The following is a 14,475-nucleotide window of genomic DNA, read 5'->3' on the forward strand; positions in this document are numbered from 1 at the left end:
CACTGGTACTGGACTGCCATCACTGGCAGGGTTGAACAGGCACAGGGTAGTCTATATCACAGGCACTGGCACAGGGTAGTCTATCTCACTGGTACTGGACTGCCGTCACTGGCAGGGTCAGACTGGCACAGGGTCGTCTATCTCGCTGGCACTGGCACAGGGTAGTCTATCTCACTGGCACTGACACAGGGTAGTCTATCTCACTGGCTCTGGCACAGGGTAGTCTATCTCACTGGCACTGACACAGGGTAGTCTATCTCACTGGCTCTGGCACTGGGTAGTCTATCTCTGGCACTGACACAGGGTAATCTATATCACAGGCACTGGCACGTAGTCTATCTCACTGGCTCTGGCACAGGGTAGTCTATATCAGGCACAGGGTAGTTTATCTCACTGGCACTGGGTAGTCTATCTCACTGGCACTGACACAGGGTAGTCTATATCACAGGCACTGGCACGTAGTCTATCACTGGTACTGGACTGCCGTCACTGGCAGGGTCAGACTGGCACAGGGTCGTCTATCTCACTGGCTCTGGCACTGGGTAGTCTATCTCACTGGCACAGGGTAGTCTATCTCACTGGCACTGACACAGGGTAGTCTATATCACAGGCACTGGCACGTAGTCTATCTCACTGGTACTGGACTGCCGTCACTGGCAGGGTCAGACTGGCACAGGGTCGTCTATCTCACTGGCTCTGGCACTGGGTAGTCTATCTCACTGGCACTGACACTGGGTAGTCTATCACTGGCTCTGGCACTGGGTAGTTTATCTCACTGGCACTGACACAGGGTAGTCTATCTCACTGGCTCTGGCACTGGGTAGTCTATCTCACTGGTACTGGCACTGGCAGGGTCAGACAGGCACTGGGTAGTCTATCTCACTGGCACTGGACTGCTGTTCTTTTGACCCTGGGTTTTTCTTTGCGGACTCTGAATCACCAGTCCTGTAGCATAACCACTACATCACACGACCCTCGCACAGTTGTGAGTGAAAAGTGCAACTTTGGTTCAAGGTAACGGGGCTGGCTGCTACAGTTAGTGAGCGGCTGTGAATTTGCTCCTTGCCCCTGGGAGAGGGAAAACAGGCAGATTCTAGGAGAGCAACTTGATCCTGACCAGAATGCAACAACTGCCACTGGGAGTGCAGTACAGTGTTAAACAAGGAGAAAATCCGAGAAACTTGCACTGCTGCCCGTCTCCCAGAACCATCGCGAGGGACAATTAACACGTTCATATCTTCAACTGATAATTTAAACCTTGCATTTATATAGCGCCTTCAATGTATGGAAACATCCCATGGTACTTCACAGGCGTGTAAACAGACAGAAAATCAACACTGACCAAATAAGGAGATATTAGGACACATGACCAAAAGCTCTGTCGAAGAGATAGGTTTTAAGGAGGGTCATGAAGGAGGAGAGAGAGGCAGAGAGATTTCAGGAGGGAATTCCAGAGTTTAGGGCCCAGGCAGCTGATGATATGTGAGAGAATTTTCTGGCTGTGGCCAATATCAGAAAAATGACAGGGGCACGATTGAAGCCAGTGATGTACTCTGGAAAGTAGATTACTCTTTTACAGGAATAGAGGAATGCTGTCTGAACACAGGTCAGTGTTGTTAGGGTTGGTTATGATCACATTGAGGTAAATAGCAGGTTGTTAAGAGCAGCAACATGCAGGCAATAAATCGTCCCGTGTGCTGGTGAACGTGGAGATTTTGCATCCGCGTATCAATCTGGCTAAAGATTAACATCACTGTACTCAGTGATTCACCCTGCTTTTATACCGCAGTCAGTGCAAGAACTGTCCGTCTTTCCCCAGAATTAATAGAGCAGTGAGCCTCTCACTTCACACTGTGGGCTGGGGGAGACTAAGGAAGGGGAGGGGGAGGCTCAATGTACCATACACACACTGATGGGTCAGGGGAGGCAGGGGGAGAATCTGTGGTGGAGGAGCCCAGTGTGGACTGGATGGGGCAAGTCTGTGAGGGGTGGGTGGAGTCCAGGGGTTGGGGGGAGTCCAGAGGGGTGGGGACAGTCTGGGAGGGGTGTGTGGGTGGAGTCTGGAAGTATTGTAAGAGGAGTCTGGGAGTGTGGGGGGGAGAATTAGAATTAGAATTAGAACATTACAGCGCAGTACAGGCCCTTCGGCCCTCGATGTTGCGCCGACCTGTGAAACCATCTGACCTACACTATTCCATTTTCATCCATATGTCTATCCAATGACCACTTAAATGCCCTTAAAGTTGGCGAGTCTACTACTGTTGCAGGCAGGGCGTTCCACGCCCCTACTACTCTCTGCGTAAAGAAACTACCTCTGACATCTGTCCTATATCTATCACCCCTCAACTTGAAGCTATGTCCCCTCGTGTTTGCCATCACCATTCGAGGAAAAAGACTCTCACTATCCACCCTATCTAACCCTCTGATTATCTTATATGTCTCTATTAAGTCACCTCTCCTCCTCCTTCTCTCCAACGAAAACAACCTCAAGTCCCTCAGCCTTTCCTCGTAAGACCTTCCCTCCATACCAGGCAACATCCTAGTAAATCTCCTCTGCACCCTTTCCATAGCTTCCACATCCTTTCTATAATGCGGTGACCAGAACTGCACGCAATACTCCAGGTGCGGTCTCACCAGAGTTTTGTACAGCTGCAGCATGACCTCGTGGCTCCGAAACTCGATCCCTCTACTAATAAAAGCTAACACACCATATGCCTTCTTAACAGCCCTATTAACCTGGGTAGCAACCTTCAGGGATTTATGTACCTGGACACCAAGATCTCTCTGTTCATCTACACGACCAAGAATCTTCCCATTAGCCCAGTACTCTGCATTCCTGTTACTCCTTCCAAAGTGAATCACCTCGCACTTTTCCTCATTAAACTCCATTTGCCATCTCTCAGCCCAGCTCTGCAGCCTATCTATGTCCCTCTGTACCCTACAACATCCTTCGGCACTATCCACAACTCCACCGACCTTAGTGTCATCCGCAAATTTACTAACCCACCCTTCTACACCCTCTTCCAGGTCATTTATAAAAATGACAAACAGCAGTGGTCCCAAAACAGATCCTTGCGGTACACCACTAGTAACTAAACTCCAGGATGAACATTTGCCATCAACCACCACCCTCTGTCTTCTTTCAGCTAGCCAATTTCTGATCCAAAGCTCTAAATCACCTTCAACCCCATACTTCCGTATTTTCTGCAATAGCCTACCGTGGGGAACCTTATCAAACGCCTTACTGAAATCCATATACACCACATCCACTGCTTTACCCTCATCCACCTGCTTGGTCACCTTCTCGAAAAACTCAATAAGGTTTGTGAGGCACGACCTACCCGTCACAAAACCGTGCTGACTATCGCTAATGAGCTTATTCTTTTCAAGATGATTATACATCCTGTCTCTTATAACCTTTTCCAACATTTTACCCACAACCGAAGTAAGGCTCACAGGTCTATAATTACCAGGGCTGTCTCTACTCCCCTTCTTGAACAAGGGGACAACATTTGCTATCCTCCAGTCTTCCGGCACTATTCCTGTCGACAATGACGACATAAAGATCAAGGACAAAGGCTCTGCAATCTCCTCCCTAGCTTCCCAGAGAATCCTAGGATAAATCCCATCTGGCCCAGGGGACTTATCTATTTTCACACTTTCCAAAATTGATAACACCTCCTCCTTGTGAACCTCAATCCCATCTAGCCTAGTAGCCTGAATCTCAGTATTCTCCTCGACAACATTTTCTTTCTCTACTGTAAATACTGACGCAAAATATTGATTTAACACTTACCCTATCTCCTCTGATTCCACACACAACTTCCCACTACTATCCTTGATTGGCCCTAATCTAACTCTAGTCATTCTTTTATTCCTGATATACCTATAGAAAGCCTTAGGGTTTTCCCTGATCCTATCCGCCAATGACTTCTCGTGTCCTCTCCTTGCTCTTCTTAGCTCTCCCTTTAGATCCTTCCTGGCTAGCTTGTAACTCTCAAGCGCCCTAACTGAGCCTTCACGTCTCATCCTAACATAAGCCTTCTTCTTCCTCTTGACAAGCGCTTCAACTTCTTTAGTAAACCACGGCTCCCTCGCTCGACAACTTCCTCCCTGCCTGACAGGTACATACTTATCAAGGACACGCAGTAGCTGCTCTTTGAATAAGCTCCACATTTCGATTGTTCCCATCCCCTGCAGTTTCCTTCCCCATCCTACGCATCCTAAATCTTGCCTAATCGCATCATAATTTCCTTTCCCCCAGCTATAATTCTTGCCCTGCGGAATATACCTGTCCCTGCCCATCGCTAAGGTAAACCTAACCGAATTGTGATCACTATCACCAAAGTGCTCACCTACATCTAAATCTAACACCTGGCCGGGTTCATTACCCAGTACCAAATCCAATGTGGCATCGCCCCTGGTTGGCCTGTCTACATACTGTGTCAGAAAACCCTCCTGCACACACTGGACAAAAACTGACCCATCTAAAGTACTCGAACTATAGTATTTCCAGTCGATATTTGGAAAGTTAAAGTCCCCCATAACAACTACCCTGTTACTCTCGCCCCTGTCGAGAATCATCTTCGCTATCCTTTCCTCTGCATCTCTGGAACTATTTGGAGGTCTATAAAAGACTCCCAACAGGGTGACCTCACCTCTCCTGTTTCTAACCTCGGCCCATACTACCTCAGTAGACGAGTCTGGGAGGGTGGGGGGGAGATGTCTGGAAGGGTGCGGGAAGGGTTTGGGAGGGTGGGGTGGGTAGTCTGGGAGGGTGGGGGGAGTCTGGGAGGTGTGTGAGTCCTGGGGCTAGTGGGGGTTGGAAGTGGCTTGCTGAATTAAGGTGGGGACAGGAGAGGACGACTTTGGAAAAACATACGTTTTGTTGGTGGTCTCCAGTGGTTCTTTAAGAACCCCTCCCCTGATTGGCTGCGGAGAGATTGGATAATGCAGTGAGTCCAACAGCTGTTCACTCGGGGCAAATTAATTTCCAGTTTGGACCCTTGTTAGTGTATTCAAGGGGCCAGTCGCCAGTGACATCTCTACATAGCCAGAATTAATATAGCACCAGACGTGTTTCTGACACTATTTGTACACGGAGATTGGCTCCCTAAATTAGACCTCTTTACGCAGCAGTTACATCCTCGCTCCCCAGCATACAACACCAAACTGTTCCTCTGTGACTCTTTGTTGATCAGTAGGAACTGAAACTCACTGTCCCACGAACAGGTGCTTCCCAGGCAGTGCTCAGTCAGGTTATCTGAGCTGCTTTGTGTGCTAGGAAGTTATCAGGATTTTATTTCAGGCTTTCAGTCTCTGACCTCCTGCCTCTGAAAACCTTAACCAGAACCAAGAGTTGCTTTGTTAAACATTTGTTACGTCAGCCCGATCTCATCTCCACATTCCTATATTCAATTTCACAGCACCAACATCACAACGCTCGTGTTTTCATGCTGAGAGTTTCCTCGTTTTGAACCCTCTCTCCCCTAATCTCTGTCGGAGGAATGGTAAGGGCACTTACAATTTGCTTACCACCCTGGGAGAGGGAGGGGTATAATGCCTTCGCTCGCTGCTTCTGCTGCAGCAGATATTAGACTCACTGCATTATCCAATCTTCTACTGTAGGGAAAGAGTATACTTCAACTGAAGGCAGTACGGAGCAAAGGTTCACTAAACTGGTTCCTGGGATGAGGGGGTTGTCTATACTCTCTGGAGTTTAGAACAAAGAGATGTGATCTCATTGAAACATATAAGATTCTAAAGGGGCTGGATCGGGTAGATACTGAGAGATTGTTTCCGCTGGTCGGGGAGTCTAGAACACGGGGACACAGTCTCAGGATAAGGGGTCAATCATTCAGGACTGAGATGAGGAGAAATTACTGCACTCAGAGTTGTGAATCTTTGGAATTCTCTCCCCCAGAGGGTTGTGGATGCTCCATCATTGAATATTTTTAAGTCTGGGATAGATAGATTTTTGGTCTCTCAGGGAATCAAGCGATATGGGGAGCGGGCGGGAAAGTGGAGTTGAATCCTAAGATCAGCCATGATCATATTAAACAGTGGAGCAGGCTTGATGGTCAACTCCTGCTCCTATATCTTATGTTCTTACATTTTTATGTACTGAAAGTAAAAATCTGGACGTTTTAAGGGATTGGCAAAAGAACCATAGAGGGAGATGAGAATGTTTTTTACACAGTGAATAATGATGATCTGGAACTCGTTGCCTGAAAGGACGGTGGAAGCAGATTCAATAGTAACTTTCAACAAGGAATCAGATAAATATTTGAAGGTAAAACATTTGCGGGGGAAAGAGCAGGGGAAGTGGGACTAATTTGATAGCTCTTTCAAACAGTCATCATGAACATGATGGGCTGAATGGCCTCCTTCTAGGCTGTACCATTCTCTGGTACGGCAAACACAAATCTATACATGTGAGAGATTTGGCTGTCAAGGTATCTGTGCTCCTCCAATTCTGGCCACTGTACATCCCTAACGATTATCACTCCAGTGTTGGTGGCTGTGCCTTCAGTTGCCTAGGCCTTAAGCTCTGGAACTCTTTTTTAAAAATCATTCATTCAAAGGATGTGGGCGTCGTTGGCTTGGCCAGCATTTATTGCCCATCCCTAATTGCCCTTGAGAAGGTGGTGGTGAGCTGCCTTCTTGACCCTCCGACAATGCAGCACACCCTCAGTACTGACCCTCCGACAGTGCAGCACTCCCTCAGTACTGACCCTCCGACAGTGCAGCACTCCCTCAGTACTGACCCTCGAACAATGCAGCACTCCCTCAGTACTGACCCTCCGACAGTGCAGCACTCCCTCAGTACTGACGCTCGAACAATGCAGCACTCCCTCAGTACTGACCCTCCGACATTGCTGCACTCCCTCAGTACTGACCCTCCGACAATGCAGCACTCCCTCAGTACTGACCCTCCGACAGTGCAGCACTCCCTCAGTACTGACCCTCGAACAATGCAGCACTCCCTCAGTACTGACCCTCCGACAGTGCAGCACTCCCTCAGTACTGACCCTCGAACAATGCAGCACTCCCTCAGTACTGACCCTCCGACAGTGCAGCGCTCCCTCAGTACTGACCGTCTGACAGTACAGCGCTCCCTCAGTACTGACCCTCCGACAGTGCAGCACTCCCTCAGTACTGACGCTCGAACAATGCAGCACTCCCTCAGTACTGACCCTCCGACATTGCTGCACTCCCTCAGTACTGACCCTCCGACAATGCAGCACTCCCTCAGTACTGACCCTCCGACAGTGCAGCACTCCCTCAGTACTGACGCTCGAACAATGCAGCACTCCCTCAGTACTGACCCTCCGACATTGCTGCACTCCCTCAGTACTGACCCTCCGACAATGCAGCACTCCCTCAGTACTGACCCTCTGACAGTGCAGCGCTCCCTCAGTACTGACCCTCTGACAGTGCAGCACTCCCTCAGTACTGACCCGCCGACAATGCAGCACACCCTCAGTACTGACCCTCGAACAATGCAGCACTCCCTCAGTACTGACCCTCGAACAATGCAGCACTCCCTCAGTACTGACCCTCCGACAGTGCAGCACTCCCTCAGTACTGACGCTCGAACAATGCAGCACTCCCCCAGTACTGACCCTCCGACATTGCTGCACTCCCTCAGTACTGACCCTCCGACAATGCAGCACTCCCTCAGTACTGACCCTCTGACAGTGCAGCGCTCCCTCAGTACTGACCCTCTGACAGTGCAGCACTCCCTCAGTACTGACCCGCCGACAATGCAGCACACCCTCAGTACTGACCCTCCGACAGTGCAGCACTCCCTCAGTACTGACCCGCCGACAATGCAGCACACCCTCAGTACTGACCCTCCGACAGTGCAGCACTCCCTCAGTACTGACCCTCGAACAATGCAGCACTCCCTCAGTACTGACCCTCCGACATTGCTGCACTCCCTCAGTACTGACCCTCCGACAATGCAGCACTCCCTCAGTACTGACCCTCTGACAGTGCAGCGCTCCCTCAGTACTGACCCTTTGACAGTGCAGCGCTCCCTCAGAACTGACCCTCTGACAGTGCAGCGCTCCCTCAGTACTGACCCTCTGACAGTGCAGCGCTCCCTCAGTACTGACCCTCCGACATTGCTGCACTCCCTCAGTACTGACCCTCTGACAGTGCAGCACTCCCTCAGTACTGACCCTCCGACAGTGCAGCACTCCCTCAGTACTGACCCTCCGACAATGCAGCACACCCTCAGTACTGACCCTCCGACAGTGCAGCACTCCCTCAGTACTGACCCTCCGACATTGCTGCACTCCCTCAGTACTGACCCTCTGACAGTGCAGCACTCCCTCAGTACTGACCCGCCGACATTGCTGCACTCCCTCAGTACTGACCCTCTGACAGTGCAGCACTCCCTCAGTACTGACCCGCCGACAATGCAGCACACCCTCAGTACTGACCCTCCGACAGTGCAGCACTCCCTCAGTACTGACCCTCGAACAATGCAGCACTCCCTCAGTACTGACCCTCCGACATTGCTGCACTCCCTCAGTACTGACCCTCCGACAGTGCACCGCTCCCTCAGTACTGACCCTCTGACAGTGCAGCGCTCCCTCAGTACTGACCCTCTGACAGTGCAGCACTCCCTCAGTACTGACCCTCCGACAGTGCAGCACTCCCTCAGTACTGACCCTCGAACAATGCAGCACTCCCTCAGTTCTGACCCTCCGACAATGCAGCACTCCCTCAGTACTGACCCTCCGAAGTGCAGCACTCCCTCAGTACTGACCCTCGAACAATGCAGCACTCCCTCAGTACTGACCCTCCGACAATGCAGCTCTCCCTCAGTACTGACCCTCCGACAGTGCAGCACTCCCTCAGTACTGACCCTCGAACAATGCAGCACTCCCTCAGTACTGACCCTCCGACAATGCAGCACACCCTCAGTACTGACCCTCCGACAGTGCAGCACTCCCTCAGTACGAACCCTCGAACAATGCTGCACTCCCTCAGTACTGACCCTCCGACATTGCTGCACTCCCTCAGTACTGACCCTCCGACAATGCAGCACTCCCTCAGTACTGACCCTCTGACAGTGCGGTGCTCCCTCAGTACTGACCCTCTGACAGTGCAGCGCTCCCTCAGTACTGACCCACTGACAGTGCAGCGCTCCCTCAGTACTGACCCTCCGACATTGCTGCACTCCCTCAGTACTGACCCTCCGACAATGCAGCACTCCCTCAGTACTGACCCTCTGACAGTGCAGCGCTCCCTCAGTACTGACCCTCTGACAGTGCAGCGCTCCCTCAGTACTGACCCTCTGACAGTGCAGCACTCCCTCAGTACTGACCCGCCGACAATGCAGCACACCCTCAGTACTGACCCTCCGACAGTGCAGCACTCCCTCAGTACTGACCCTCGAACAATGCAGCACTCCCTCAGTACTGACCCTCCGACATTGCTGCACTCCCTCAGTACTGACCCTCTGACAGTGCAGCACTCCCTCAGTACTGACCCTCTGACAGTGCAGCACTCCCTCAGTACTGACCCTCCGACAGTGCAGCACTCCCTCAGTACTGACCCTCGAACAATGCAGCACTCCCTCAGTACTGACCCTCCGACAATGCAGCACTCCCTCAGTACTGACCCTCCGAAGTGCAGCACTCCCTCAGTACTGACCCTCGAACAATGCAGCACTCCCTCAGTACTGACCCTCCGACAATGCAGCACTCCCTCAGTACTGACCCACCGACAGTGCAGCACTCCCTCAGTACTGACCCTCGAACAATGCAGCACTCCCTCAGTACTGACCCTCCGAAGTGCAGCACTCCCTCAGTACTGACCCTCGAACAATGCAGCACTCCCTCAGTACTGACCCTCCGACAATGCAGCACTCCCTCAGTACTGACCCTCTGACAGTGCAGCACTCCCTCAGTACTGACCCTCCGAAGTGCAGCACTCCCTCAGTACTGACCCTCGAACAATGCAGCACTCCCTCAGTACTGACCCTCCGACAATGCAGCACTCCCTCAGTACTGACCCTCTGACAGTGCAGCACTCCCTCAGTACTGACCCTCCGACAGTTCAGCACTCCCTCAGTACTGACCCTCCGACAGTTCAGCACTCCCTCAGTACTGACCCTCTGACAGTGCAGCACTCCCTCAGTACTGACCCTCTGACAGTGCAGCACTCTCTCAGTACTGACCCTCTGACAGTGCAGCACTCCCTCAGTACTGACCCTCCGACAGTGCAGCACTCCGTCAGTACTGACCCTCTGACAGTGCAGCACTCCCTCAGTACTCACCCTCCGACATTGCTGCACTCCCTCAGTACTGACCCTCCGACAATGCAGCACTCCCTCAGTACTGACCCTCCGACAGTGCAGCACTCCCTCAATCCTGACCCTCGGACAGTTCAGCACTCCCTCAGTACTGACCCTCCGACAATGCAGCACTCCCTCAGTACTGACCCTCCGACAGTGCAGCACTCCCTCAGTACTGACCCTCCGACAATGCAGCACTCCCTCAGTACTGACCCTCCGAAGTGCTGCACTCCCTCAGTACTGACCCTCGAACAATGCAGCACTCCCTCAGTACTGACCCTCTGACAGTGCAGCACTCCCTCAGTACTGACCCTCTGACAGTGCAGCACTCCCTCAGTACTGACCCTCTGACAGTGCAGCACTCCCTCAGTACTGACCCTCCGACAGTGCAGCACTCCCTCAGTACTGACCCTCCGACAGTGCAGCACTCCCTCAGTACTGACCCTCCGAAGTGCTGCACTCCCTCAGTACTGACCCTCGAACAATGCAGCACTCCCTCAGTACTGACCCTCTGACAGTGCAGCACTCCCTCAGTACTGACCCTCTGACAGTGCAGCACTCCCTCAGTACTGACCCTCCGACAGTTCAGCACTCCCTCAGTACTGACCCTCCGACAGTGCAGCACTCCCTCAGTACTGCACTGGGAGTGTTCGCCTGGATTCTGTTGTCAAATCAAGATGAGCTGCCTCCACAAATTTTTCCAAGTGTGGAAACTCGAAATATAAGAGACTCTCCCTCTTTGTAATGCAATCCCAATCTAACAGAAGATAGTTAATAAAAATGGAGTCTGACTTATTGCAGCACTGTGACGCAGTGACCCTGATGTTATCCACTATACGGCTTAAACGCCTGGACTGTGATAAAACAGTCTCTCCTCCAACTGCACAAACAAAGCGGGGCAGTCTCCGAAGGTATTTAAAGTTCGACCATCCTGTCCCTTGAACACTCCTCCATCCCATGGTTTCATCGATACTGGGCAGCAGCAGATTGCATTATCAGGCTGAATAATATTTGCATGCAATTCTGTCAGAAGATTGGGAAGTGATTAATGTTTATACGGTTCACCCACTTTACTCAGCCTCTACACACTGAAGTGACAAACTTTTGATTTCAGATAAGAAGCCAATTGTACAATCGTGCGATTTTTACTCCCCCCCGCGCCCCCCCACCCTGGGTAACACTGGCTGAATTTCTGAGACAAAATTCTCATGAAGGAATCCAAGACGGTTCAAATAATTTCCAAAGCTCAAGAAGAACTTGCATTTATATAGCGCCTTTCACAACCTTAGGATGTTCCAAAGCACTTTACAGCTAATGAAGTGTCATCACTGTTGTAATGTAGGAAATGAGGCAAGCTCCCACAAACAGCAATAAGACCAGTGACCAGCTCATTTTTTTTTACCAGTGTTGACTGAGGGATTAATGTTGACCAGAACACTGGGGAGAATTCCCCTGCTCGTCTTCAAAATAGTAGCCGTGGGACCTTTTAGATCCACCTGAGAGGGCAGGCGGGGCCTTGGGTTTAACCAATCATCCTAAAGATAGGCTTCACAAAGCATAATTCCTTGGGGAAAGAGAAATGTGGCAACAATAAATGAGGGTGAAATGTCTGCTGGTTCTCAGGAGCTGTAATGCACCCAGTAATGGAAAGCATGAATTCATCATTCTGAGATAAAACAGCTTAACCTGTCTGTGCTCCGGAATTCAGAACATCCCATGAAATGCTGATGGCATTTTCTCGATTGCTGGCTTTCCGCAGACTGGACGGTTCTTCCTGGATTCTCTCTCTGCTGTCAACACCGACTTGAATGATATCACTTTTAGTTTTCTTCCGGAAGTAGAGGAAGCTCTAACATTCTTTGTGCTAATAAAATGCAGAATACTGTGGATATGAAAGAATCATAGAATGATACAGTAGAGGGGAGGGGGCATTCGGCCCATTGTGCCTGTGCTGGCTCTTTGAAAGAGCTATCCAAATTAATCCCAATCCCTCTGCTCTTCCCCCACAGCCCTGCAAATATTTACTTTTCAAGTATTTCTCCAATTCCCTTTTGAAAGTTACTATTGAATCTGCTTCCACCGCCCTTTCAGGCAGCACGTTCCAGATCACAACAACTTAGCAAATTGACCAGGAGTTACGGTGGGGGTGCTGGGAGAGGGGTGTGCCAATGGGGGTGGCTGAGTTGGTGGGTGCCATTGGGGAGGCAGGGCTAGGGCAGGAGGTGCTGTTGGGGGAAGGATTGGCTGGGGGGTGGGTGCGGTTGCTGGTGGGGGAGGGGGCTGGGGAAGGAGTGCTGGTAGGGAAGGAGGGGGTGGGGAGGAGGTTCTGGTAGGGGAGGAGAGGGATGGGGAGGGGGTGCCATGGGAGGGAGTGCCAGTAGGGGAGGGGGCTCTGGTAGGGGAGGGGGTTCTGGTAGGGGAGGGGGTGGCTGGTGAGGGGGTTCTGGTAGGGGAGAGGGTTCTGGTAGGGGAGGGGGCTCTGGTAGGGGAGGGGGTTCTAGTAGGGGAGGGGCTCTGGTAGGGGAGGGGGTTCTGGTAGGGGAGGGGGTGGTGGGGATGAGAACTAAGTTGAGTGAGGTCTGAAATGGAGAGGATTTAAAGGCCTCAGGAGACATTAATAATTCATCCTTTCTCTCGGCCTGCACCTAAACTGAGAACTGAGGCACAGGTGAAGTAAAAGTCAATAAATAGAAAGTAAGAAGTAACTAGTGTTTATACAATAACTTACTGAAAAAGTTAATGATTGCCTAGTTATCGCTGATGTTGGAGTAACAGGGTCACACACATTTTGGTTGCGAAAATATTTTCAGAGCAGCTTCTCAGGACCTGCTGACTGAGTGGGGGAAGGAGTGGAGTCGGCCTGAGTTTGATGTCATGCATTCTTTGTGTGTCAGTCTCTGTGTTGGTCAGAGTGAGACAGTGCTCCAAACAGGTTGGAGAACATTCCACACGATTGAGATATAACAGGTGGAAAATGTTACAAACTTGAATAGCAGGAATGTTAATGGGAATTCTCTGACTAGTTTAATGACCCAAAAACAACAACCTGCATTGAGATAGCACCTGAATGAAATGAAAAATTCCCAAGGTGCTTCACAGGAATATTATCAGACAAAATTTGACTCTGAGGCATATAAGGAGATATTAGGACAGGTGACTGGAAGTTTGGTCAAAGAGGTAGGTTTTAAAGAAACATCTTGAAGGAGGAGAGAGAGGCAGAGTGGTTTAGGGAGGGAATTCCAGAGCTTGGGGCCCAGGCAGCTAAATACACAACTGCCAGTGGTGAAGCGATTAAAACTGAGGCAGTCATTCCAGAACAGGAGGCACAAGAGGCCAGAATTAGAGCAGTGCAGAGATCTCTGATGGTTGTCGGGGCTGGAGGAGGTTACAGAGACAGGGAGAGTTGTAGGGGCTGGAGGAGGTTACAGAGACAGGGAGAGTTGTAGGGGCAGGAGGAGGTTACAGAGATAGGGAGAATTGTAGGGGCAGGAGGAGGTTACAGAGATAGGGAGAGTTGTAGGGGCTGGAGGAGGTTACAGAGATAGGGAGAATTGTAGGGGCAGGAGGAGGTTACAGAGATAGGGAGATTTGTAGGGGCTGCAGGTTACAGAGATAGGGAGAGTTGTAGGGGCAGGAGGAGGTTACAGAGATAGGGAGTGTTGTAGGGGCTGGAGGAGGCTACAGAGATAGGGAGTGTTGTAGGACTGGAGGAGGTTACAGAGATAGGGAGAGTTGTAGGGGCAGGAGGAGGTTACAGAGATAGGGAGAATTGTAGGGGCAGGAGGAGGTTACAGAGATAGGGAGAGTTGTAGGGGCTGCAGGTTACAGAGATAGGGAGAGTTGTAGGGGCAGGAGGAGGTTACAGAGATAGGGAGTGTTGTAGGGGCTGGAGGAGGCTACAGAGATAGGGAGTGTTGTAGGACTGGAGGAGGTTACAGAGATAGGGAGAGTTGTAGGGGCAGGAGGAGGTTACAGAGATAGGGAGAGTTGTAGGGACTGCAGGTTACAGAGATAGGGAGGGTTGGAGGAGGTTACAGAGATAGGGAGGGTTGTAGGGGCTGGAGGAGGCTACAGAGATAGGGAGTGTTGTAGGACTGGAGGAGGTTACAGAGATAGGGAGGGTTGTAGGACTGGAGGAGGTCACAGAGATAGGGAGGGTTGTA

The 14,475-nt window shown here is 51.0% G+C and overlaps 1 protein-coding gene across 7 annotated transcripts in view; it reads left to right on the plus strand.

Moving 5' to 3' along the window:
* The window catches only part of rassf7a (Ras association domain family member 7a), a 145,250-nt gene that overhangs the window by 73,220 nt on the left and 57,555 nt on the right, over window positions 1-14,475 (plus strand). Inside the window, exon 1 of one of the 7 annotated variants that reach the window (XM_068046739.1) lies at window positions 5,453-5,510. The exons of the other annotated variants lie outside the window; for them this stretch is intronic. The gene's annotated coding sequence lies outside the window, so the exon portion shown is untranslated. Of the gene's footprint in view, window positions 1-5,452; window positions 5,511-14,475 lie in introns of those variants that run through there. 7 annotated transcript variants of the gene reach the window in all.

The sequence above is a fragment of the Heterodontus francisci genome, chromosome 14 (assembly GCF_036365525.1).
Source record: "Heterodontus francisci isolate sHetFra1 chromosome 14, sHetFra1.hap1, whole genome shotgun sequence".
NCBI classification, from domain to species: domain Eukaryota; kingdom Metazoa; phylum Chordata; class Chondrichthyes; order Heterodontiformes; family Heterodontidae; genus Heterodontus; species Heterodontus francisci.